General features: G+C 36.6%; 1 long non-coding RNA gene across 1 annotated transcript; it reads right to left on the bottom strand.

Moving 5' to 3' along the window:
* Positions 1 to 19: 19 nt before the first annotated feature.
* On the bottom strand, positions 20 to 26,457 carry LOC118152084 (uncharacterized). Its single transcript, XR_004740433.3, has 3 exons — positions 25,446 to 26,457; positions 24,085 to 24,195; positions 20 to 4,507 (listed from the first exon to the last, which is right to left on the bottom strand). It is a non-coding gene; the product is annotated as an uncharacterized LOC118152084 (long non-coding RNA).
* Positions 26,458 to 27,788: the final 1,331 nt, after the last annotated feature.

Below are 27,788 nucleotides of genomic sequence, written 5' to 3'. Positions count from 1 at the left end.
GGACACAAACAAACTGAAAGACATTCTATTCTCATGGACTGGAAGAATTAATATCTTTAAAATGACCATATTGCCAAAAACATTCTAGAGATTCAATATGATCTCTATCAAAATACCAACATAATTTCTCACATAAATAGAAAAAAGAATCCTAAAATATCATGGAACAAAAACAGCCTGAATAGACAAAGCAATCCTGAACAAAAAGAGCAAAGCTGGAGGAATGACACTACCTGATATCAAAACATATCACAAGGCTTTGTTAACCAAAACAGCCTAATATTGATATGAAAACAGACACTTATGCCAATGGAACAGAATACAGCATCCAGAAATAAATCTACATATTTAGAGCCAACTGATTTTTAACAATGGTTCCAAGAACATATACTGGGGAAAGGGCACCTTCTTCAATAAACGGTGCTGCAAAAATTAGGTATCTATATGCAAAAGAATAAAACTGGACCCTATCCTTCACCATATACAAAAATTAACTCATAATGGATTAAAGACTTAAACATAAAGCCCAAAACTATAAAACTACCAAAAGAAAACTTTGGGAAAACATTTCATGACATCAGTCTGAAAAAACTTCATGGCTAAGGCTTAAAAGCATTGAGAAATAAAACAAAAATAGACAAATGGAAATGTATTAAATTTAAAAGCTTCTGTACAGCAAAGGAAACCATCATTACAGTGAGGAAGTAACCTGTTAAATGGGACAAAATATGTGCAAAATATTCATCTGACAAGAGACTAATACACAGAATTCACAAGGAACTCCAAAAACTGAACAACGGACAAAAAGCACATTAAAAAGTGGGCAAAGGCAGGTGTTCAAGACCAGCCTGGGGAACATAGCAATACCCCATCTCTACAAAAAATAAAATAAAAATTAGCTGGGATGTGGTAGCACATGCCTATAGTCCTAGCTACATGGGGGTTTGAGGCAGTGGAGTTGCTTGAGCCCAGGTGTTTGAGGTTACAGTGAGCTATGATTGTGCCACTGAACTCGGGCCTGGGTGACAGAGTGAGATCCTGTCTCTAAGAAAAACAAAAACAATGACAAAAACGGTTAGCAAAGGATTTGAACGGGTAATTTTCAAAAGAAAATATATAAGCCAGGTATGGTGGCTCATGTTTGTAATCCCAGCACTTTTGGAGGCCAAGGCAGGCAGCTCATGAGGTTAGGAGTTCAAGACCAGCCTGGGTAACATGGTGAAACACTGTCTCTACTAAAAATAAAAAAAAATTAGCCAGGCAGTGGGGTAGGTGCCTGTAATCCCAGCTACTCAGGAGGCTGAGGCAGGAGAATCACTTGAAACTGGAAGGCAGAGGTTGCAGTGAGCCGAGATCATGTCACTGCACTCCAGCCTGTGCAACGGGAGCAAAACTCCATCTCAAAAAAATAAAAGAAAGAAAATATGTAAAAGGCAAACAGGTATATATTTTTAAAACGCTCAACATTGCTAAGCATCAGGGAAATGCAAATCAAAATCACAATGAGATATCATCTTACCCCAGTTAGAATGGCTGTTATTTAAAAATAAATAAATAAATAACGAATGTTAGAGAAGATACAGAGAAAATGGAATTCTTCTACACTGTGAGTGAAAATGTAAGTTAGTATAACTACTATGGAATGCAGTATGAAGATTTCCCTAAAAACTAAAAGTAGAACTGCCATACAACCCAAAAATCCTACTACTGGGTATCTATACAAAAGAAAATAAATCAGTATATCAAAAGGACACCTGCACTTGCTTGTTAATTGCAGCACTATTCACAGTGGCAAAGGTATGGAGTCAAGCTAAGTGTTCATAAAGAGACAAATGGATAAAGAAAATATGGCATATATAAACAATGGAATACTATTGGCCATTAAAAAAGAATAGTCATATCACTTGCAGCAACATAGATAGAACTGGAAGTCACTGTGTTAAATTAAGTAAGTCAGGCACAGAAAGACAAATTCCACATGTCCTCATGCAGATTGAGAATAAAGTGATAGATATCCAAGTCTGGGAATAGAGTGAGGGTAGGAAGAGCCAGTGAAGAAAGGTTGGTGAATGGGTACAAACTTATAATTAGATAGAAGAAATAAATTCTAATATTTAATAGTAGACTAGGGTAACTATAGATGTCAACAATATATTATATATTTCAAGGTAGCTAGAAGAGAGGACTTAAAATGTTACCAACACATAGAAATGATAAATACTCAAGGTGATGGATATTCCCAAATACCCTGATGTAATCATCACACATGCTGCACATGTAAAATGCACTCATATCTATCCTATAAATATGTAAAATACTATTTATCTACAAAAAGCAGAGTAATAGTTTGTATGTGTGGGCGGGGGAAGAAGGTACATGGGAAATCCTTGAACTTTCTGTTCAATTTCATAATAAACTTAAAACTACTCTGAAAGAATATAGCATATTAAAAACAAAAATGTGATAAATAATTAAAACATTGAATTATTAGGTCCTATTTCGTGTAGCATGTGAAGACTTTTTAAAAAGTGATCTTCATACAGCTTTATAAATCTTCATAAAACAAATTCTGAGAGTTGATAGGCATTAATAATTTATACTATAAAAGTGAAATTACTACACGTGAATTTTATTTCATTAGCATTCAGCCCCCTTAGTTAGACACATATTGCCACATGTTGGCAAAAACCACACTGTTGTTTTTTTTTTTTCGGGACACAGTCTTGCTTTGTCATCCAGGCTGGAGTGCAGTGGCATGGTCTCTGCTCACTGCAACTTCTACCTCCCAGGTTCAAGTGATTCTCCTGCCTCAGCCTTGCCAGTAGCTGGATTACAGACAAGTGCCACCACACTATACTAATTTTTTTGTCTTTAATAGAGACAGGGTTTCACCATGTTAGCCAGGCTGGTCACAAACTCCTAACCTCAAGTGATCTGCCTGGCTCGGCCTCCCAAAGTTCTGGGATTACAGGCATTAGTCACCACACTCAGCCCACATTGGTTTCTATTGCTGCATTGTGGAATGATTTATTAGTCAAAAGACAATGCATGAATGATGCAATATACCAATAAGGAAAAGTCAACAATAAAATGACATTACACCAGGATGTCAAGGGGAGAGTTAATATTCTCCCAAATTGATCATGTTTCTTCAAAATAAAAGAAAGTTTTTTAAAAACCCCAATGTTTAGAATAGGCTTTCTAAAAGGATTCTGTGCCCTTCCCTGTAATTTTGGACTTTAAAATAAATTAATTAAATGTTTAACTTAATAAGTGAGTCATCAGCAAATAAATAATTTAACTTATACCTTATGGGTTGGTTTTAAGTTTTGCCTTGTGCTTGTGATGCAATCAATGTACTATTTGTCCAGTAAAGGAAGAACATAAGGGAATTTAGTGCAGAATCACACCTTTCCAAGTATAAGCAATCAGATCCAAAAAGATGAGCATCCAGAAGATGCAATATTGGAAAGAAGAGTCCACCTTCAAGGGAGACAGAGAGTCCCATGAGCCAGAATGAATGAGGAAAAGGAAACCAAATTGGGTGGCCTTTCTTTATTATGTTAAAATAATTGATATGATTTGTCTCAAAAAAAATAAGGTAATAAAAACTGGAGAAACTCACTATAAAATCTATTCATTTTTATGGATCAATTCCATTTGCTCATTAAATTCTGCAACTGAGGAAAACAAAACATAATATATTTGCATTTTAACTCAAAGAGTGTGTCTTGGAATACATCAATATTCAAGTCAATAATTTTTTAATTACTTCATTATAACCATATTCAAAGGTACTCATATCTATTATCACTCAAAGGTAAAGTGTGAAAATGGTGTCCTTGCTAGTAAGTGTGTGGAATAGCACCTAAAACAATTTATCACTTTTAAGCAGTAAGTGAAACCGCAGGAACTGATATACACAGCATTCTTTGGAGGGTCTCCTCATAGTTCTGGGGGTTTCTATTTTCCCAATAGGTTTCTAGCTAAATTTCACCACTTGTTCCTTTCTTCTTCCAACACACCTTCATGCTCACTAAAGATTAATTGCCCATAAAAAGTGTTTTCCTCACATGACTATTCAAAAAAATCTTGTAATGGTTCTCTGTTTTCTACCTCATCAATAATGTACTCAATGAACTTCAAAATTTTCTAAGAATTAAATCTATCCCAACTTCATTTCTCATAATAGGTCACCATAGGAAATTTCTAAGCTTTGTCATTTTTTAAAACATGTAATTCTCATTCTAACTTTGTAATTTCTCTTCTATTATCACAGCCTCCTTCCCATTGGAGTGTTCTCTATATTCTTTTCTCTCACTTAAACGTGACACTTTGTAAAAGCTCAATCCAATTACCACCTGCTTAACAAAATCTCTGTGAGATTGGGGCAGCAGTTTAAAGTGCAGTTCCTGTGTACTGACTGGTTGGACTCAAATCTTTGTTCTGCTGCAAACTTTTTACTTCGGTTAAATCACTTACTCTTTCTGTGCCTCCATTTCTTCATCTGCAAAAGAAAGATGAAAATACCATTTACCTTTTAGAATAGTTGTGAGTAGCAAATGAAATATGAATGTAGATGACTTGGAACACTATCTAAGAAATCACTTAATAAATATTACATCATCATCACCACCAATAGCAATTTAGTAGTAGTAGCAGACTATTAGACAACTCTTAACCTCTTCTCTGTAAGTGATAGAAAAGTCACTTTGTATATCTATGACATACAATTTAGCTCTTAATTATATGTGGGTTAGTATTATTTGCTATTGTCTTATGTATTACTCTAGTTCTGTCTCTTCAAATACATTAAAAATCCTAAAGACTAGAAACTCAATCTTTTGCTTTTTAGATGTCTTCCAGTATCCACTACTGGAACTTGCACTACGGTTACAAAGCAATGACAAACCAAGGCTGGAGTCTGGTGTTAACAGAAGCAGTCTATTCTGGAGGTAGGAAATAAGGGAGTACATTATCTATAAAGAATTTTAAAACAAAGTTGGTGTGGATACTATCATCACCTCACACCAACATTTTTAAACAACATCACTGATAAAATATACCTCCATGCTGGGGGTAGACAACTACCTAATGATACCCTACCCCCACTATTCCTCCTAAATCAATGCTCTAACATCACCCTTGCAGGAATTGGATTTTCCTGGTCAGTTTTGGGGTTTCTGACACATCTAACTGAACCATTATTTTTCAATATTTTTACTATGTTCCACAGTACAAAATATATTTTAAATCACAGCCCAGTATGTACAGAGATACACATATATGTTTTACAGGAGTCATGTGACTATTAAAATGTTATGGCACTGACTTTGAAAAAAAAATTGCTCTAATATTATCCTTAGCAATCCAAATTAGAACTACCAAGAACCTTTTCTAAAATGAGTTAGGTAGTTACCATGTGGTCCTGTGAACCAACACTGAAACAAACTAGACTTCTGATACTGAGGGGTAAAAAAAGAAATGAAGGACTTGATTTACTTTCTCAGGCCTCCTAAACAAATAGGCATAAACAAGAGATAACTGTATACCAAAGCTAATACCCAGGCTCAGGGATGAATATGACCTGGACTCCCCAACTTTGCTCTTCAGAATTTTTATTCCCAAGTGTGACCCTAACCATCTCTCAATTTCTCTTCCATTTCTATTCCCCATCTAAAATATGCTTATGACTCATTAAATTCTAGCCAAATTTTTATTCAATTCCAAATTCATATAATACCAAAGCTCATCAATGTCCATGCTTTTCTAGACCATGTGTTTTGTTTTGTTCTGTTTTTTCATTCATCTCCAGTGAATATACTCTTCAGTTGTCTCTCTCACTGTCTATACATAAATCAAGTACTTGTCACTGGAGGAATTACTTTATGCCCATAATTCATGAATTAAACCAGTCATGATGCAATACTAGTCAGGATTTCCTCAGGAAGGCTATAGTTAGAAGCCTAATTAACAGCCAGATGAAAAATTTAAGCTTAATGACACATTTAAAACATTACAAATTATTCATTCTTATCTACTCTTTGGTTAGGGAAGAGACCACGTGTAAACAGAGACTTTATTATTATTATACAATTTCCAGAAATGTAAACAACTAAAATTTTATCAAAAATGCCTAGATAAATATTGAAAAGAGGATGATGTATTCCTAGTTCTACATGAATGGCCATTTTCTTCACATCAACTAAGCTGATGACTCTAAATCTGTTTCAATAGGGACTGTAGGGATTCATTACAGATCGATATGCATATTTTCATTGACTAGCTAGTATTAATATGGGCTATTATTTCTTCTAAGCCATGGTTTTTCTAATTGCTAAAAATTAAAAATATAAATATTATTTACAGTTTTCTGTATGCTCATAATATAATATAGCAGGAAATTACATGAGAACATTTAACTATTAAAGTTAAGTGAAGGAAAAATAAAATCCTTTGCAAACAAGCAAGTACTCAGAGATTTTGTCACCACCAGGCCTGCTTTACAAGAGCTCCTGAAAGAGGCACTACACATAGAAAGGAACAACCAGTACCAGCCATTCCAAAAACACACTAAATGCCAAAGAGCATCAACAAAATGAAGAATCTACATCAACTAACGGGCAACAGCCAGCTAGCATCAAAATGGCAGTATCAAATTCACACCCCAAATGTAAATGGGCTAAATGTACCAATCAAAAGACAGAGACTGTCAAATTGGAAAAAAAATGAAAACCCATCAGTGTGCTGTATCCAGAAAATCCATCTCACATGCAAGGATACACAAAAGCTCAAAATAAAGGGATGGAGGAAGATTTACCAAGCAAATGGAGAGCAAAAAAAAAGCAGGAGCTGCAATTCTCATCTCTGATAAAATAGACTTTAAAGCAACAAAGATCAAAAGAGACAAAGTAGGCCATTACATAACGGTAAAAGGATAGATACAACAAGAAGAGCTAATGATCCTAAATATATATGAACCCAATACAGGAGCACCCAGATATATAAGGCAAGTTCTTAATGACTTACAAAGAGACTTAGACTCCCAAACAATAATAGTGGGAGACTTTAACACTCCACTGTCAATATTAGACAGATCAACCAGACAGAAAATCAACAAGGATATCCAGGGCTTGAACTCAGATCTGGAACAAGCAAACCTGATAGACATTTACAGAACTCTCCACCCCAAATCCACAGAATATACATTCTTCTCAGCACCACATCACACCTAATCTAAAATTGACCACATAATTGGAAGTAAAGCACTCCTCAGCAAATGCAAAACAACGAAAATCATAACAAATAGTCTCTCAGACCATAGTGCAATCAAGTTAGAACTCAGAATTCAGAAACTAACTCAGAACTGCACAGCTTCATGAAAACTGAACAACTGGCTCTTGGATGTTGACTGGATAAACAATGAAATGAAGGCAGAAATAAAAAAGTTCTTCGAAACCAACGTGAACAAAGACACAACATACCAGAATCTCTGGGACACATTTAAAGCAGTCTCTAGAGTAAAATATGTAGCTATAAGTACCCATATGAGAAGAGTGGAGAGATCCAAAATTGACACCCTAACATGAAAATTGAAAGAGCCAGAGGAGCAAGATCAAAAAAACTCAAAACCTAGCAGAAGACAAGAAATAACTAAGATCAGAGCAGAACTGAAGGAGATAGAGACACAAAAACCCCTTCAAAAATCAATAAATCCAAGAGCTGATTTTTTGAAAAGATCAACAAAATAGACAGACCACTAGCCATACTGATAAAAAAGAAAAGAGAGAACAACCAAATAGATGCAATAAAAAACGATAAAGGGGAAATCACCACAGATTCCACAGAAATTCAAACCAACATCAGAGAATATTACAAACAACTCTATGCACATACACTAGTAAACCTGGAAGAAATGGATAAATTACTGGACACCTGTGTCCTCCCAAGCGTAAACCAGGAGGAAGCCAAAACTATGAATAGACCAATAACAAGGTCTGAAGTCGAGGCAGCAATTAAGAGCCTACCACACAAAAAAAGTACAGGTCCAGATGGGTTCACAGCTGAATTCTACCAGACACAGAAGAGGAGCTGGTACCATTCCTTCTGAAACTATTCCAAATAATCCAAAGAGAGGGAACCTTCCTAAATCATTTTATGAGACCAACATCATCCTGTTACCCAAACCCGGCAGAGACCCAACGAGAAAAGAAAACTTCAGGCCAATATCCATGATGAACATAGATGCATAAATCTTCAATAAAATACTGGCAAGCTGATTGCAACAGCACATCAAAAAACTTATCCATAATGATCAAGTAGGATTCATCCCAGGGATGCAAGGCTGGTTCAACATACGCAAGTCTATAAACATAATTCACCAAATAAGCAGAACCGAAAACAAAAACCACATGATTATCTCAATTGACACAGAGAAGGCAATTGACAAAATTCAAGAGCCCTTTATGCTAAAAACCCTCAATAAACTCGATATCGGTGGAACGTATCTCAAAGTAATAAAACTATTTACGACAAACCAACAGCCAATATCATACTGAATGGGCAAAAACTGGAAGCATTCCCTTTGAAATCCGGCACTAGACAAGGATGCCCTCTTTCACCACTCCTATTCAATATAGTACTGGAAGTTCTAGCCAGAGAAATCAGGCAAGAATAAGAAATAAAGGGTATTCAAATAGGAAAGGTGGAAGCCAAATTGTCACTATTTGCAGATGACATGATATACCTAGAAGACCCCATCGCCTCAGCCCAAAAACTCCTGAAACTGATAAGCAACTTCAGCAAAGTCTCAGGATATAAAATCAATGTGCAAAAATCACAAGCATTCATCTACACCAATAACAGACTTAAAGAGAGCCAAATCAAGAATGAAATGCCATTCACAATTGCTATAAAAAGAATAAAATACCTAGGAATACAACTCACAAGGAACGTAAGGAACCTCTTCAAGGAAAACTACAAACCACTGCTCAACGAAATGAGAGAGGACACAAACAGATGGAGAAATATTCCATGTTCATGGTTAGGAAGAATTATATTGTGAAAATGGCTATACGGCCCAAAGTAATTTACAGAATCAATGCTATCCCAATCAAGCTACCATTGACTTTGTTCACAGAACTGGAAAAAACCACCATGAACTTCATATGGAACCAAAAGAGAGCCCGCATAGCCAAGTCAATTCTAAGCAAAAAGAACACAGCGGGGGGCATCACACTACCGGATTTCAAACTATACTACAAGGCTACAGTAATCAAAACAGCATGGTACTGGTACCAAAACAGAGATATAGACCAATGGAATGGAACAGAGGCATCGGAGACAACACAACGTATCTACAACCATACAATCTTTGATAAACCTGACAAAACAAGCAATGGGGAAATGATTCCCTGTTTAATAAATGGTGTTGAGAAAACTGGCTAGCCATGTGCAGAAAGCAGAAACTGGATCCCTTCCTGACACCTTACAATAAAATTAACTCCAGATGGATTAAAGACTTAAACATAAGACCTGGCACCATAAAAACCCTAGAAGAAAATCTAGGCAAAACCATTCAGGACATGGGAGTAGGCAAGGACTTCATGACCAAAACACCAAAAGCATTGGCAACAAAAGCCAAAATAGACAAATGAGACCTAATCAAACTCCACAGCTTCTACACAGCAAAAGAAACAGTCACTAGAGTGAATTGGCAACCAACAGAATGGGAAAAAAGTTTTGCAGTCTACCCATCTGACAAAGGGCTGATATCCAGAATTTACAAAGAACTCAAACAGATTTACAGAAAAAAAAAAACAAGCCAATTCAAAAATGGGCAAAGGATATGAACAGACACTTTACAAAAGAAGACATACATGAGGCCAACAAACATAAGAAAAAATGCTCATCATCACTGGTCATTAGAGAGATGCAAATCAAAACCATATTGAGATACCATCTCACACCAGTTAGAATGGTGATCATTAAAAAATCTGGAGACAACAGATGCTGGAGAGGATGTGGAGAAATAGGAACACTTTTACACTGTTGGTGGGAATGTAAACTAGTTCAACCATTGTGGAAGACAGTGTGGCAATTCCTTACGTCCTTAGAAATAGAAATTCCAATTGACCCAGCAATCCCATTACTGGGTGTATATCCAAAGGACTATAAATCTGTCTACTATAAGGACGCATGCACACGAATGTTCATTGCAGCACTGTTTACAATAGCAAAGACCTGGAACCAACCCAAATGCCCATCGATGATAGACTGGATTGGGAAAATGTGGCACATATACACCGTGGAATATTATGCAGCAATCAAAAATGATGAGTTCGTGTCATTTGTAGGGACATGGATGAACCTGGAGAACATCATTCTCAGCAAACTGACACAAGAACAGAAAATGAAATACTGCATATTCTCACTCATAGGTGAGTGATGAAAAATGAGAACTCATAGAAGGGAGTACCAAACACTGGGGTCTATTGGGGGGAAGAGGGGACGGATGGGGGGGAGCTGGGGAGGGATAGCCTGGGGAGAAATGCTAAATGTGGGTGAAGGGGAGGAAGGCAGCAAAACACACTGCCATGTGTGTACCTATGCAAATGTCTTGCATGTTCTGCACATGTACCCCAAAACCTAAAATGCAATAATAATAATAAAAAAACTGTTACAGACAATGGATTATTATGACAGTAAGAAGAAGGATGTGTGATAGAAAAGGGAAGATATGTTCCTGCATGTGTGGCTGTGTGTGTGTGCATGTGTGTATGATAGAACAAGAACTTGGGAGGGGAGCAAAAATTACATGCTTGAGTGTTTTAAGCATTTTGTTTTGTGGAGGAATACTGAGATATCAATATCTAAGTTTATGGCATTGTTTACAGTGGCTGTGTCTGTGTGCATGTGTGTATGATAGAACAAGAACTTGGGAGGGGAGCAAAAATTACATGCTTGAGTGTTTTAAGCATTTTGTTTTGTGGAGGAATACTGAGATATCAATATCTAAGTTTATGGCATTGTTTACAGTAATGGTTTCATGGGTTTATACTTATCCTCAAACTCATCAAGGTGCATACATTAAATAGGTACAGCTTTTGTGTATGTCAATTATACCTCATTTTTTGAAAAAAAAATTTCCTTTATTTGTTATATGTAGATCAGGCTACAAATAGGGACAGGGGAAATTGGCATTAATCTACCAACAGAGATAAAAAGTGGAATCACCAAATAAAATACAATACAAAATGCCCAACTGAATTTGAATTTCAGATAAAAATAAGCTTTGTAGTGTATGGTGCATGCAATATTTGACAAACTTCTGTACTCCAGAACGGTACTGCCCAGGTCTTAAGGCTTTGGAACTGGGAACAAGATATTTCCCATAGGAAAATTAAGCTACTTTTTCAATAGAATGAATAAATCATTAGCAGTTTCTGTGATGGATCAGAAGTTTAAGAAACCTTTTAGAAGTGAATTTTTCCATATAGCAGAGCATCACAACTGAATTAGATACACTTAGTCAAGTGGTCAGGTCCTGGGCCTGATGGACAGCACAGGCAGAAAGTAGTGGGCCTGGTTGTCTGGTGTGCACGTTCAAGGTGCTGCAGACCCGAGTGGGCTGCCAGGATGGGAACTGGATCCACACTGGTAAAAACAATGGTGCTAATAGCAACAGACATACTAACAAGAGTGGAAGTAGCCCAGAGAAATGAGGGCTTCCAGGTGGAGGCAGAGCTGAGATCACTGATCAACGAGCTTGTCTGTCTATCCCCAGAGTGGTCCCTGCAGTGTTTTCACAAATATTAACTCTCCAGCCTGAGCACTGCCATTAAGGCAATAAACTTTGCCAGTAAATTATTACAAAATAAAAGCATATGTGTGTACACTGTAATAATAAAGCGTAACAGGGAATCATTATATACTTCAAAAAGTGTAGAATCTCTAGTTTTTAAAAATTGCTGCAAAATTGCGAAGTGAATATCCATAGTTTTAGAAAAAGGAATTTAACTTAATAATGATCACATTTGGTGTTGTTTTCCTGCTTCTATTTTAGGTTCAGGAGCTACATGTTCAGGTTTGTTACACAAAAAATTGTGTCACTGAGGCTTGGCGTACAAATGATCCCATCAATAATGTAGTGGGCATAGTACCCAACAGGTAGCCTTCCAACCTATACCTCTCTCCCTCCCTATCCTCCAGTATTCCACAGTGTCCACTGTTCCCATGTTTATGGCCATGTGTGCTCAATGTTTAGTCCCTACTTATCGGTGAGAACATGTGGTATTTGGTTTTCTGTACTTGTGTGAATTTCCTTAGGATAATGGCTTCCAGCTGCATTCATGTTGCTGCAAAGGACATGATTTCATTCTTTTTTATGGACGCATCATATTCCATGGTGTATAGGTACTACATTTTCTTTATCCAGATCATCACTGCGGGGCATCTAAGTAGATTTCATGTTTTTACTACTGTGAATAGCACTGCAGTCAACATGCAAGTGCATGTGTCTTTTTGGTAGAATTATTTATTTTCCTTTGGATATATACCCAATAATGAAATTGCTAGGATGAGTAATAATTTTAAGTTATTTGAGAAATCACACTGCTTTCCACAGTGGCTGAACTCTATATTCCCATCAGCAGTGTGTAAGAGTTCCCTTTTCTCGGCACCCTTGCCAGAATCTGTTGTTTTTTGATTTTTTAGAATACCCATTCTGACTGCTATGAGATATCTCATTGTGGTTTTGATTTGCATTTCCCTAATGATCAATGATGATAAACATGTTTTCATATATTTTTTGGGCACTTACACGTTTTCTGTTGAGAAGTGTCTGTTCATGTTCTTTTCTCACTTTTTAATGAGGTTATTTATCTTTTGCCTGTTGTTTAAGAGATTCTGGATATTAGACCTTTGTCAGCTATATAATTTGCAAATATATTCTCCCATTCCATAGGTTGTCTCTTCATTTGGATGATGGTTTATTTTGCCACAAAGACACTCTTTAATTTAATTAGGTCTCATTTGTCCATTATGGTTTTTGTTGGAGTTGCATTTGAGGACTTAGTCATAAATTATTTGCCAAGGCCAATGTAAAAAATGGTATATCTTAAGTTTTCTTCTAGAATTTTTATTGCTTTACATCTTACATTTAAGTCTTTAAACCATCTTGAATAGATTTTTGTATATCGTGAAAAGAAGGGGTCCAGTTTCAATATTCTGCAGTTAGCCAGTTATCCCAGCACCATTTATTAAACAGGGAGTCATTTCCTCACTGTTTGTTATTGTTAACTTTATTAAAGATTAGGTGGTTCTAGGTGTCTGGCTTACTTCTAGGTCATCTATCCTGTTCCACTGGTCTATTTGTCAGTTTTTGTGCCAGTACAAATGCTGTTTGGGTTACTGTAGTATTACAGAATACTTTAAAGTCCAGTAGTGTGATGCCCCCAGTTTTGTTCTTTTGGTTTAGGATTGCTTTGGCATTTGGGGCACTTTTTTAGTTCCATATGAATTTTAGAATAGCTTTTTCTTTTCGAATTCTGTGAGAAATGACATTGGTTGTTGGATTGTGATATGGCTCCAGTGCTTGGTGGAACACCAGGATCCTTGGTCTTGCACTGGTTTGAATAAAACAACACAAACACAAATGGAGTGGTTTTAAGGAGCAGATAATTTAATAGGCGAGAAAGAAGAAAGAGGCTCCCACTGTACAGAGGCAGAGGGAGAGGGCTCCAAGCTAAAAGAGGGAACCACAAGTGTGGTGGAAAAAAGCCAGTTATTTGAGGAGGCTGGAGGAGGTGATGTCTGATTTGCATAGGACCCAGGGGATTGGTTTGACCAGGTATGTCATTCAAGGAGCCTGCAAAAAACTGGCCCTCCCACCCTAGCCTCTTAATATGCAAGTGCAGGACACCATGATGTTCCACACATGTGGAGATATGTGGGGGCAGTGATGTTGCCAGGCACATGTAGGGATAGGAAGAAAGTGGTGGGAATCACCATGTTTGGGTGGACCCAGTTTCTAATGGCCTGCATTTGCATATCAAAGCCTGCTGGCACAGCAAGGAGTTTTTTGCTATACAAAAAAAAAGTTTCTGGGGCTACTTCAAAAGAATAAAACAAAAATTTCCCAAGAACCCCGTTTCTTCTCTATTTGACTAAAATAATTTCTGAATAACTCCTATAACAATTGAAATAGCATTAAATCTGTAAATTGCTTTGAACAGTATGGCCATTTGAATAATATTGATTCTCCTATCCATGAGCATGGAATGTTTTTTACTGTTTGTGTTATCTCTGATTTTTTCAGCCGTGTTTTGTAATTTCCATTGTAGAGAGCTTTACCTTCTTGATAAGCTGTATTTGGTATTTTATACTTTTTGTGGCTATTGTAAATGAGATTACATTTTTGATTTGGCTCTGAGCTTGGATGTTATTGGTGTATAGAAATGCCAATTTTTATACATTGATTTTGTATCCTGAAATTTTACTGAATTCGTTTTTCACTTCTAGAAGCCTATGGCAGAAACTATAGGGTTTTCTAGGTACAGAATCATACTTTGTGCAAACAGAGATAGTTTGACTTTCTATACTTCCTATTTGGATGCCTTTTATTTCTTCCCTAATTGCTCTGCATTGGACTTTTAGTATTATGTTGAATAGAAGTGGCAAGAGTGAATATACCTGTCTTATTCCAGTTTTTTTCTTTTTTAAATTATGAATAATTTGATTTTTTTGTTTAAATTGTACTTTGGACTCTGGGGTACATATGCACATCATGTCATGGTGGTTTGCTGTCTCCATCCCCCCACCCCCTCACCCACATCAAGCATTTCTCCTGGTGTTATCCCTGCCTATCCTCCCAACCCCCCTGCTGTCCCTCCCCTTTCCTCCCCTCCATCCCCCCACCTAGCCCTGTGAGTGTTGTTCCCTTCCCTGTGCCCAAGTGTTCTCATTGTTCATCACTCACCTATGGATGAAAACATGCGGTGTTTGGTTTTCCATTCTTGTGTCAGTTTGCTGAGAATGATGGTTTCTAGATTCATTCATGTCTCTAAAAAGGACAGGAACTCATCATTCTTTATGGTTGCATAGTATTCCATGGTGTATATGTGCCACATTTTCCTTGTCCAGTCTATAACTGATGGACATTTGGGTTGGTTCCAGGTCTTTGCTATCATAAACAGTGCCACACCAAACATACTTGTGCATGTATGTGTCTTTGTAATAGAATGATTTATAATCCTTAGGGTATATACCCAGCAATGGGGTTGCTGGATCAAATGGAATTTCTATTTCTAGATCCTTGAGGAATCATCACACTGTCTTCCATAATGGTTGAAACTAATTTACACTCCCGCCAACAGTGTTTTTCTCCACATCCTCTCCAGCACCTGTTGTCTCCAGATTTTTTAATGATCACCATTCTAGCTGGCATGAGATGGTATCTCAATGTGATTTTAATTTGCATTTCTCTAATGACCAATGATGATGAGCATTTTTGCATATGTTTGTTGCCTGCATATATGTCTTCTTTTAAAACGTGTCTGTTCATATCCTTCGCCCACTTTTGAATAGTTTTTTTTTTCTTGTAAATCTGCTTTAGTTCTTTGTAGATTCTGGATATTAGCCCTTTGTCAGATAGGTAGATTGCAAAAATTTTTTCCCGTTCTGTTGGTTGCCAGTTGCTCTAATGAATGTTTCTTTTGCTGTGCAGAAGCTCTGGAGTTGAATTAGATCCCATTTGTCTATTTTGGCTTTTGTTGCCAATGCTTTTGGTGTTTTAGTCATGAAGTCCTTGCCTGTGCCTATGTCCTGAATGGTGTTGCCTAGGTTTTCTTCTAGGGTTTTTATAATGTTTGTTCTTATGTTTAAATCTTTAATCCAACTGGAGTTAATTTTGGTTGTGTGGCGTTGCTTCTGAGGCCTCTGTTGTGTTCCATTGGTCTATATATCTGTTTTGGTACCAGTACAATGCTGTTTTGATTACTGTAGCCTTGTAGTACGGTTTCAAGTCAGGTAGCGTGATGCCTCCAGCTTTGGTCTTTTTGCTTAGGATTGTCTTGGCTATGTGGGCTCTCTTTTGGTTCCATATGAAGTTTAAAGTGCTTTTTTCCAGTTCTGTGAAGGCCAATGGTAGCTTGATGGGAATAGCATTGAATCTATAAATTACTTTGTGCAGTATGGCCATTTTCACAATATTGATTCTTCCAAAACATGAGCATGGAATGTTTTTCCATCTGTTTTTGTCCTCTCTTATTTCCTTGATCAGTGGTTTGTAGTTCTTCTTGAAGAGATCTTTTAGATCCTTTGTTAGTTGTATTCCTAGGTATTTTATTCTCTTTGTAGCAATTATAAATGGGAGTTTGCTTATGATTTGGCTCTCTGTTTGTCTGTTGGTGTATAAGAACGCTTGTGGTTTCTGGACATTGATTTTGTATCCTGAGACTGCCAAAGTTGCTTATCAGCTTTTTGGGCTGAGACAATGGGGTCTTCTAAATATATGATCATGTCATCTGCAAATAGGGACAACTTGACTTCTTCTTTTCCTAATTGAATGCTCTTTATTTCTTTTTCCTGCCTAATTGCTCTGGCTAGAACTTCCAATACCATATTGAATAGGAGTGGTGAGAGAGGGCATCCCTGTCTAGTGCCAGTTTTTAAAGGGAATGCTTCCAGCTTTTGCCCATTCAGTATGATACTGGTGTGGGTTTGTCATAAATTGCTCTTATTATTTTGAGATATGTTCCATTGATAACCTAGTTTATTGAGAGTTTTTAGCATAAAGGGCTGTTGAATTTTGCATCTAATGAGATAATCATGTGGTTTTTGTTTTTGGTGCTGTTTTTGTGATGGATTACATTTATAGATTTGTATACGTTGAACCAGCTTTACATCCCCGGGATAAAGCCTACTTGATTGTAGTGGATAAGCTTTTTGATGTGCTGTTAGATTTGGTGTGTCAGTATTTTATTAAATATTTTTGCATTAATGTTCATGATGCATATTGGCCTGAAGTTTTCATTTTTAGTTGTCTCTGCCAGGTTTTGGTATCAAGATGATGTTGGTCTTACAGAGTTAGCAAGGAGTCCCTCTTTTTGTATTGTTTGGAATAGTTTCAACAAGAATGGTACCAGCTCCTCTTTGTAAATCTGGTAGAATTAGGCTGTGACTGTCTGGACCTGGACTTTTTTTGGGTAGGCTATTAATTGCTGCCTCGACTTCAGCCCTTGCTATTAGTCTAATCAGGGTTTCAACTTCTTCCTGGCTTAGACTTGGGAGTATGCAAGTGTCCAGGAATTTGTCCATTTCTTCCAGATTTACTGGTTCATGTGCATAGAGTTGTTTGTAGTAATCTCTGATGGTAGTTTGTATTTCCGAGGAATCAGTGGTGATCTCCCCTTTATCATTTTTTATTGCATGTATTTGATTTTTCTCTCTTTTCTTTTTTATTAGTCTAGCTTCCGGTCTGTCTATTTTGTTGATCTTTTCAAAAAACCAGTTCCTGGATTTATTGATCTTTTGAAGGGTTTTTTATGCCTCTATCTCCTTCAGTTCTGCTCTGATCTTAGTTATTTCTTGTCTTCTGCTTGCTTTTGAGTGTTTTCGACCTTGCTCCTCTAGTTCTTTCAATTTTGACAATAGGATGTCAATTTTAGATCTTTTCTTGTTTTTCATGTGTGCATTTATTGCTATAAATTTCCCTCTAGACACTGCTTTACATGTGTCCCATAGATTCTGGTATATTTTGTCTTTGTTCTCATAGGTTTCTAAGAAAATTTTTATTTGCTTCCAGTTCTTGCCCATTCAATATGATGTTGGTTGTCAATTTATCAGAGATGGCTCTTACTTTGAGGTATCTTTGATGCCTAATTTGTTGAGGATTTTTAACAGGAAGGGATATTGAATTTTGTCAGAGATATTTTCCATGTCTATTGGATAATCATGTGGTTTATTGTTAATTCTGTTTATGTAGTGAATGAAATTTATTGATTTGCCTATGTTAAACCAACCTAGCATCCCAGAAATAAAGCCCATCTTAATATAGTGACTTAACTTTTTGAAATGTTGCTAGATTCAGTTTCCTCATATTTTCTGGATACTTTTCTTCTTGATTTTTGCTGCTGTGTTCTCAGAGATATTGGCCTAAAGTTATCCTGTTTCATTGCATCTCTGCCAGGCTTTGGTGTCAGCATGATACTGACTTTGTAGGATGAGTTAGGAAGGAGTCCCTCCTCCTAGATTTTTGAAACAATTTCAGGAGGAATGAGACAAGATCTTCTTTATACATCTGATAGAATTTGGTTATGAATCCATCTGGTCCAGACTTTTTTTAGTTGGTAGGCATTTAGCCTATTTACATTCAGGGTCAATATTGTCATTTCACTATTAGCTGATTGTTTTGTAGATTGGATTGTATAGTTGCTTTATAATGTCTATGGAGTATGTGCTTAAGTGTGTTTTTGTGGTGGCAGGTATCATTCTTGAATTTCCATGTTTAGTGCTCCCTGTAGGCACTTTTGAAAGATAGACTTTACAGACCTGGTAAGAAATTCGCCAAACCTTTGTCTGAAAAGGATTTCATTTCTCCTTTGCTTCTGAATTTCAGTTCAGCAGGGTATGAAATTCTTAGATGGAATTTCTTTTACTAACGGATAATGAAGATAGGTCCCCAATCTCTTCTGGGTTGCATGGTTTCTGATGAAAAGTCTACTGTTAAATCCAATAACATTCCCTTTTCAAGTGACCTAATCCTTCTCTCTAGCTGCCTTTAATATTTTTTTCTTTCATGTTGACCTCAAAGAATATAACAACTATGTGTCATGGGGGTGGTCATCTTGCATTAGTATCTCATAGGAGTTCTCTGAATTTCTTCGATTTGTATGTTGACCTTCCTAGTGAGACAGGGAAAATTTTCATGGATTATATGCTCAAATATATTGTCTAAGTCGCTTGTTCTCTCTTCTCTTTCTGGAATATCAATGATTCATGGGTTTGGTCTCCTTACAAAATCCCATATTTCACAGAGGTTTTGCTCAGTTCTATAAAATATTTTCTCTTTATTTTTGCCTCCCGTGTTGCTTTAAAATGATGGTCTCTAAGTTCTGAGATCTTCTCTATTATAGTTTGGTCTATTCTGTTGTTAATGATTTCAACTGTATTCTGAAATTCCTGTAGTTCAGTTTTCACTTATAGAAATTCAGCTGGGTTCTTTCTTAAAATGTTTACATTGTCTTTCAACTCCTGGATCATTTTAATGTTTTCCTTGGATTTTATTTCAACCTTCTCTTGTATCTCAATGAGCTTCCTTGCCATCCTGATTCTGAATTCTATATCTGACATATCAGCCATTTCAATCTGGTTAGGATCCATTACTAGGGAACTATTATGATCATTTGGAGATAAGAAGACATTCTGGATTTTAGAGGTACCAGAGTTCTTGTGCTGTTTCTTTCTCATCTGTGGGGGCTGAAGTTCCTTTTTCCTTTAAAGTTGTTGTCCTTTGGATGGGGCTTTTTGTTTTTATAATCTCTATTGTCTTTGAGGTTTTAACAGTGGTGCCAGTTGGATATAGTTGAATATCTTCATTTCTGGATGCTTTTAAGGGCAAGGCTTAGCTCTGCCCTCATGGTCTATGTATTCTAATCCTGGAGACTGGGACTGGCTCTGTGACCTTTGTCCTCTGGTCCCTTGAAATCAAGCCTTGGCTGGGCTGGAGGGACTAAGGTGCTCTCAGACAGCTAAGAGCAGCACTCCACAGGGGATGGTGGGGAGCACCAGAGGCAGAAGGCACCCCTTTCTTTAGAACTTTTCAGGGCCTGGAACATGTCCTCATGCTTGACAATCCCATGAGGAGTTCTTAGCTTCCTCTTCCTTTAGTCTGGCATCTTGGTCAACTCTCTAACTTCTCTCAGTGTATTCTCTCAGATGGTCTTTTCAGATTATTCCAGTTTACTCAATATTTTGGTCTGTCTGGGAGAAGTTATTCCTAACTGCTTCAAGTCTGCCATGATTGCATCCTCCCCCATGATCACGTTTAATGGAAAAGAAGACTATTTTCCTATGAGGTTTTGGATAAACCAATTATTAAGGAGAAATAATTTTTAATTTAATTTTTTTTCTTGTACAGGTACTTTAAATTATGTACAAATCATGAGGCCTCTTTCAATTATATTATTTCCATGAGTTTCAGGAAATGTCAGAAGGAACATTAAAATTCCATTGTATAAATATATATGTAAAATAGAATTCAGACTTACAAAAAAATGATTTGTATGAGGAGTTAAATGTTTTTAGAAATTTTTTTCTGTATGAATCATCAGCTGTAGATGTACTAAAACTTAAGTTTCAAAATGCTTTATCAACAATTTCTTCCAATGTTGTCAGATAATATAAAACACACTTAACAGCTCCAGTACTAGTTGCAATAAAAGTTATATTTAAATTCTGACCCAGGGGTGAATTAGGTGAGGGGTCTTATCTCAGCCCCTCATCACAGAACACTTGCCAACTGAGACAACATAAAAAAAGAGCTATCCACTAGGTGGCGCTTGACAGTGTTAGTCATTTATCCACTGGCTAATATTCTCAAGCACCACCTGTTGGATCACAGACCAAAATACACCATCAAAATATTCTGCCATTATAGAAAACCTGTGAAATCTAAGGCAAAGGCTACCTACCTCCAGCACCCTATCCCAGCTAATGCACGTGTACCCTGCTGCGATACTTTGGCTACTGGCACACATGAGCGAGCATGGATTTCACTGCCACTGCCATGAGAAGCACTTTGGCCAGCACCTCCCATCAGAATGTTGTGGCCAGCAGCCCAGGAACACCTCAGCCCCTCTAGCACAACAGTTTCCAAATATTGAAGAGTCAAAGAATAAAGCCAGAGACAAGGTACCAGAGCCCCAAAGGAGGAATATGCAGCCCAGGAGTGCTGAGCCGAACACTTGGGACCCTGAAATCTTCCAGAAATCAAAGCCAGTCTATAGAGCCCACCTTACACCATAACCAAACCCCCAAGGGCATAAAAGAAGATAAAAGCAAAAAAAAAAAAAAACCATCCAAGGAAATCAACTTCAAAGACTGATGGCATATCACCCCCCACAGATGAGAAAGAACCAGCACAAGAATGCTAGCAACTAAAAAAGCTAGAGTGTCCTCTTATCTCCAAATGACTGCACTAGTTCCCCAGCAATACTCTTAACTAGGCTAAAATAGCTGAAATATCAGACACAGGACTCAAAATATAGATAGAAATGAAGATCACTAATATTCAGGAGAAAGTCAAAACCTAATCCAAGGAATCTGAGAAAACAGCACCTATTGGTACAAAAACAGACACATAGACCAATGAGACAGAATGCAAAGCCCCAAAATAAAGCAGCACACCTGCAACCATCTGATAATCACCAAAGTCAACAAAAACAATAAGGAAAAGACCTGCTATTCAATAAATGGAGCTGAGATAACTGGCCAGTCATATCCAGAAGATGAAAACTGGACCCCTTTCTTACACTAGATATACAAATTTACTTGAGATAGATTAAAGACTTAAATGTAAAATCTGAAACTATGAAAATCCTTGAAGAAAACCTAGGAAATGCCCTCTGGACATAGGCCATGGACATGACAATATTTCATGACAAAAAGATGCCAAAAACAACTGCAACAATAACAAAAATTGACAAATGGGACATAATTAAAGAGTTTCTGCACAGCAAAAGATACTACCAACAGAGTGAACAGACAATCCACAGAATAGGAGAAAATATTTGCAATCTATGCATTTGAAAAAGATCTTATATCCAGAGTCTCAAAGGAACTTAAACAAATTTACAAGCAACACCATTAAAAAGTGAGCAAAGTGCATGAACAGACACGTTTCAAAAGACCTACATGTGACCAGCAAGCAGATGAAAAAACACTCAACATCACTATCATTAGAGAAATACAAATCAAAACCACAGTCGGATACCAGTTTACATCAATCAGAATGACTTTTTTTAAGTAAAAAAATAACAGATATTGGCAAGGTTGCGGAGAAAAGAAACATTTTTACACTGCTAGTGGGAATGTAAGTTCAGTCATTGTGGAAAGCAATTCTGTGATTTCTCAAAGAATTTAGAATTACCATTCAATCCAGCAATCTCAGTATTGGGTATATACCCAAAAGAATGCAAATTCTTCTACCAGAAAGACACATGTACTTGCATGTTCATCTCAGCACTACTCACAATAGCAAAGACATGAAATCAATGTAGATGCCTATCAATGGTAGACTGGATACAGAAAATGTGGTACATATACACCATGGAATACTACACAGTCATAAAAAAGAACTAGATTGTGTCTTTTGCAGCAACATGGATGCAGCTGGAGGCCATTATCTTAAGCAAACTAACACAGGTACAGAAAACCAAATATCACATGTTCTTACTTGTAAATGTGAGCTAAATATTGAGTATACATGGACACAAAGAAAGGAAAAATAGACACTGGGGCCTATTTGAAGATGCAGGGTGGGAGGAAGGGGAGGATCAAAAACTACCTATCAGGTACTATTCTTATCATCTAGATGAGGAAAATTCTGTAAATCAAACCCCCACAACATGTACTTTACTTACATAAGGAACTTGCCACTGAGTACAGTGGCTCACACCTGTAATCTAAGCACTTTGGGAGGCTAGGGCGGGTGGGTCAGGATATTGAGATCATCCTGGTCAACATGGTGAAACCCTATCTCTACTAAAACTACAAAAATTAGCCAGATGTGTTAGTGTAAGCCTGTAGTCCCAGCTACTCAAGAGGCTGAGGCAGGAGAATCACTTGAACCCAGGAAGTGGAGGTTACGGTGAGCCGAGATTGCACCACTGACTACAGCCTGGGTGACAGAGCAAGACAGGGTCACACACACACACACACACACACACACACACACTCTCTCACACAAAGAAACATGCACATGTACCCCTGAAACTAAAAATTAAACAATAAAATAAAATAATAAATTGGAACACACACACAACAATAAAATAAAATACATTTTGAAAAAGTAGCCAACCTTTCTTTAATCAATGGATGAGACTTGGAAACATCAGTATGAACTCATTGTACTCATCAGCACAAACTCAGCTTAATATAGACATAGAGTGTTACCATGATCAAATCTGGAACAATTTGACCAATAAAATTAGTAAAGTAGTATTCGATTTTAATCCAAACTATAAAATAAGTATCCAACAGTCCACAGTGGTACAAATATATGATTGACTGAATAAATAAATAAATGAGAGAGAAGAGACAAATACCCTATGAAGAAAAATTCCAAATAATTTATGTAGATATTCCACCCTCAAAAATGAGGTGGGTCATAACTCTCCACTTCTTACATGTCATCTGTTAAATGGTGATTTCCTTCCAAACAGTACAGATGGAAAGTAGGGAAGTGTAACTTTATTGTTGAGAATCCTGACAAACACTACTTCAGCCAGATGATCAAAGTAACGTCAACAGAGATAAGTTATACTGACAGCATAAACCACTGATATGAAATAATTAAAATGGAACTTTACCTTGCAATCTTCTCCCAAAACCCATAACCCCCAGCTAAGTATGTGAATAACATCAGAGAAATCCTAATTGAGGAGCACTCCATAAAATATTTGACCATTTACTTCTCAAAACTGTTAAGATCATCGAAAACAAAGAAAATCTGGGAAACTACTATAGCTAAAAGGATCCTAAGGAGACATGATGGCTAAATGTAATGTAGTATCCTAAATGGGATGCTGGCACAGAAAGGGGCCATTGGAATAAAGTATAAATTTTGAGAGCCTAACAAATGAGTTTCCAGAAAAGCAGGAAAAAAATGTATGAGAAATCAGATTTCACATTGTAAAGTATTTCTTTTATGATCTAAAATTAGAACACCAAAAATTGTATTTTTGCAGTTTATTAGTTTATATTATTACTCACATACATTTTCATCCCTATTATGTTTTATAAGTGATAGAACATTTTTAAAGTTAAAAGCTTAAGGAGTATTGCATTTTCATTTTTCACTACTACCTGAAAATTATTATGTAGCCCCCAGTCAGGTGTAGAGATGTATGCCTGTAGTCCCAGCTTCTTGGAAGGCTGAGGTGATAGGATTCTTGAGCCCAGGAGTTCGAGTCTAGCCTGGGTAACATAACAATAACATAACATATTTATTATTCCTTGTTAAAATAATAATAATTTATTTATTATTTAATTATTATTTAATAATAATTTATTATTCTTTGTTAACAAAGAATAATAAATATGATCATCAATGTTATACTTAGCTCACCATCACATAGGAAAGTGCTTAATAAATGCTAAGTATTATTAATGAGCTACAGTTAGTACCCAGTTACTGATTATCAAGAAGTATGAGATTTTAAACCAATGCAATGTTAAAATATTCTTCATAGAATGTTTTAACACCTAAGTTGAATTTTTAACTACTTCATACAAAATCACTTTATACTAACTGATTGGTGTTACATAGCTGATGGAAGAGACCTGCATATGTATTTGCATGTAATATTAAAAATATGAGAAAAAATGAGTGAAGAAGTATGATTTAAGAGTAGTTTCTGATTTAATTAAATTTGCTGATTTCCTATTGTTGCAATCGACACCTTTCAATACTTCATTTCCTTAATTTTTACAAATGCTGTGAAGTACACACTTTGTTCCCATTAAACTGGAGCGCAAACTGAGATCAGGGAGGTTGAATAAACTTCTCAGGTCACAATATGAGTAACAAGATTTAGTTTGAAATCTAATTTTTATTACTTCCAAGTAGTTTTCATTACTTCACAGTGCCTCATATTTATCATAGAACAAGCAGGTACTATTTATTTGCTTCATCAAAATTTCCTCACTTTGTTGAATACTGTAAAATGGTTGGATATCTCTAAAGAGCTTATTTGAAACTAAAAAACTTATTTTAAACAGGTCAGAATTAAGAATGATGACTCATTCTCATGCATCTTTTACAAGCTCAATTTCCAGAAATAGTTCTTTTTTCCAACTACAATCCGTTATCATCATCTCACTCTTTCAGCTCTATTGCATTACTGGCTAAACCTAGTTTGGGAATCACTTGGATTCTAGACTGTAGCTTTCTCTAGAATGCTCCTGATGATACTCCAGAAGACTGTCTGGTATTTACCACATTAGGGTACACCATAGAAAAGGGCTTTCAGACTTTGTTGGAGGAAAGTTTGTTGATAAGTTCACATTGGGGTCATGTTTTCATAGTACTACATCTGCTTGGCCAGCCAGTTCCATTGAGGTATCTGTTCCCAGTCCCTCCTGGGGTTCTCAGACAAAATCTGACAGTATATTGCCTCACTCTTTGCTCTGCATTTCTTGCTTCCCCTGTGGGGTTTTTCCATTACCTCTGAGACACTGTGGAGGTGCACTGATTTATCCAGCTGGTTTGTGAGGTTGCAAATTATTCATGGACAATGGCAAGTGTCACTGACTTGCTTCCACCCATTAGCTTGCTCCATGCAGTGTGGCTGCCACTGTAGATGCTGTCATAGCTGTTTTGTGATCTAGCCTCCTCATAGCTGCTAGAGGGTCACATGGTACAACCTAAAAGAGTGTCACAGTTGATGGTCAGGGGATGAATTTTTCTAACGGCAGACACAAGAAGGTGAATTCTCCCTTTCTATCCCTAGATAAATCATTCAGAAACACAGTAGCTCTCTAAAGATATCCCAGTAACTTGATATAATAGTAACTCTCCAAAGATAACCCACTAGCTTGATATAAAACTAGCCCAACTGGGAGTGTACCCCTTACATTTACTTTCCATGCCTTCTCTATTGATCCCCTTCCCTCAGTCCTTCTTCCCTATAATTGCATATTCCATAAAGTAAGTTTTTTGCCTTGGGCCCTATTTGCTTTAAAAATCCAGACTAAAAACAGTTTGCCTTTCTAAGATCACCACCATTATTCAATAGTGAATAAAACCATTTAGGGAGTTATTTATAGTTACTTGATTGAGAGACAAAAGAGGAAGAGAAGAGAGAACCCCATTTAGTAGGTTCCAAGAAAGTAGAGGAGGTTTCCCCACTTGGAGAATTTGTGCTGAATTTCCTGACTCCAACTTCTATACTTTGTAGGTAACAGATGGCATGGTGGGTGGAAGGGCGTTACAAATGAAACTATTCAAATCAGTAGCACTGAAAATATCTTGATTGCAAGAGGACGCTTAGGAATTTTTAGAGACAGACATGTCAGAAATAACTCTGATGTAGCAATAGCAGAATATATAAACAGGTTATCCCATATGTAATTGTTTGCTTGCATATTATTGGGATTTATATTGATGCATTGTATGCATTCTTTACAAAATATTCAGAGCAAATGTGCTAATGTATTGTGGTTAAAGAATTGCAGCCAGATTTGGGGGAAGAAACGAAGACAATATGACCACTATTTCCATTCCTCTCAATGGAAGAGAATGAAGGGAAAACAGCTCTATCTAATTTTGGGGCTATGAACATTTGCTCTACAATCAGTGGCCATGTAATTGAATTCATTCTGCATATGTCAGAATAAAGGGCAAGGAACCAATAAACATGATAGTGTGACACTTAACAGTAAAAATAGAGATGTCTTCTGACATAGCACTATGTAGTGAATACTTTAGGTCATATTGTCTTATCAAATGTTATATATATCCTTTGATGACCTAATTGATTAACATATGAAACAGATTTTGTTTCTATTACATATTAAGTAATCTTATGATGTGTTCTTTGCGGAGGTAGAGGTTATACGAGTTCAAAATGTATTGGTAGTGGATGAGTAAGCATCCAAGTGGCAACACGCACTACCTAATTTAAAATAATACGCTAGAGGTTTAACCTGATTGGGGTTACAGGAAGCTTTGATTAATGTCTTATCATTTGAGCAATAAAGTGAATACCTATGTCTTGTACTTGTATCTCAAAACCAATATTCTTTAACATGTTTAAGTTGCAGCCTTTTAGATAAAGACTTTCATTTCCCTCTTAGATATCTCATTGTAATTGGGCCAATTCTATGGCATCTCATTTATTAATAAGAATTTCTTATTTCAGGCAAAGACTTAATGATGACTATCAAGAAGAACAAAAGAGCCTTCTGATGCTATTTTAATTTGAATTATTTACTAAGATGAAAAGGGCTGCATAAAATCTAAATAATTTGCCTTGTGGTATGCATTTGAAACTATTATTTTGTGTATCTGTTTATCCAGCAAATGTTTACTGAAGATGCACCATGTGTAGGCAGTGGTCTAGATGCTGGACTATACAAGGCACTGTGAGGTAATGAAAATTACTTGTAAGTACTAAAAACTAGATTTCAAACTAAACCTTGTTTCTCATATTGTGACCTCAGCAAATGTTTACTGAAGGTGCACCATGTGTAGGCAGTGGTCTAGATGCTGGAGTGGTGATGGTGATATAACAAAGTCCTTGCCTTCATGGTAGTTTATATTCAAAGAGAAGAGACAGGTAGTAAACAAATAGATACATAATATAATGTGGGGTTACATTAGGTGCTGTGAAGGGAACTGAAACAGAATAAGGGACTGGTGAGTGAAAATGACTTAGGGACTACCTTAAGTAGTTAAGCCGGAGAAAACCTCTCTAAAGAGATAAGATTCAAGTAGAGACCTGAACAAGAGTGTTCATTGATAAAAATCAAAATATTGCAGGGCGTGGTTGTGCAAGTCTATAATCCCA

The sequence above is a fragment of the Callithrix jacchus genome, chromosome 3, assembly GCF_049354715.1.
Source record: "Callithrix jacchus isolate 240 chromosome 3, calJac240_pri, whole genome shotgun sequence".
Classification (NCBI taxonomy): Eukaryota; Metazoa; Chordata; class Mammalia; order Primates; family Cebidae; genus Callithrix; species Callithrix jacchus.
The sequence above is the reverse complement of the archived record's forward strand: the minus strand, read 5'-3'. Positions and strand labels throughout refer to the sequence as shown.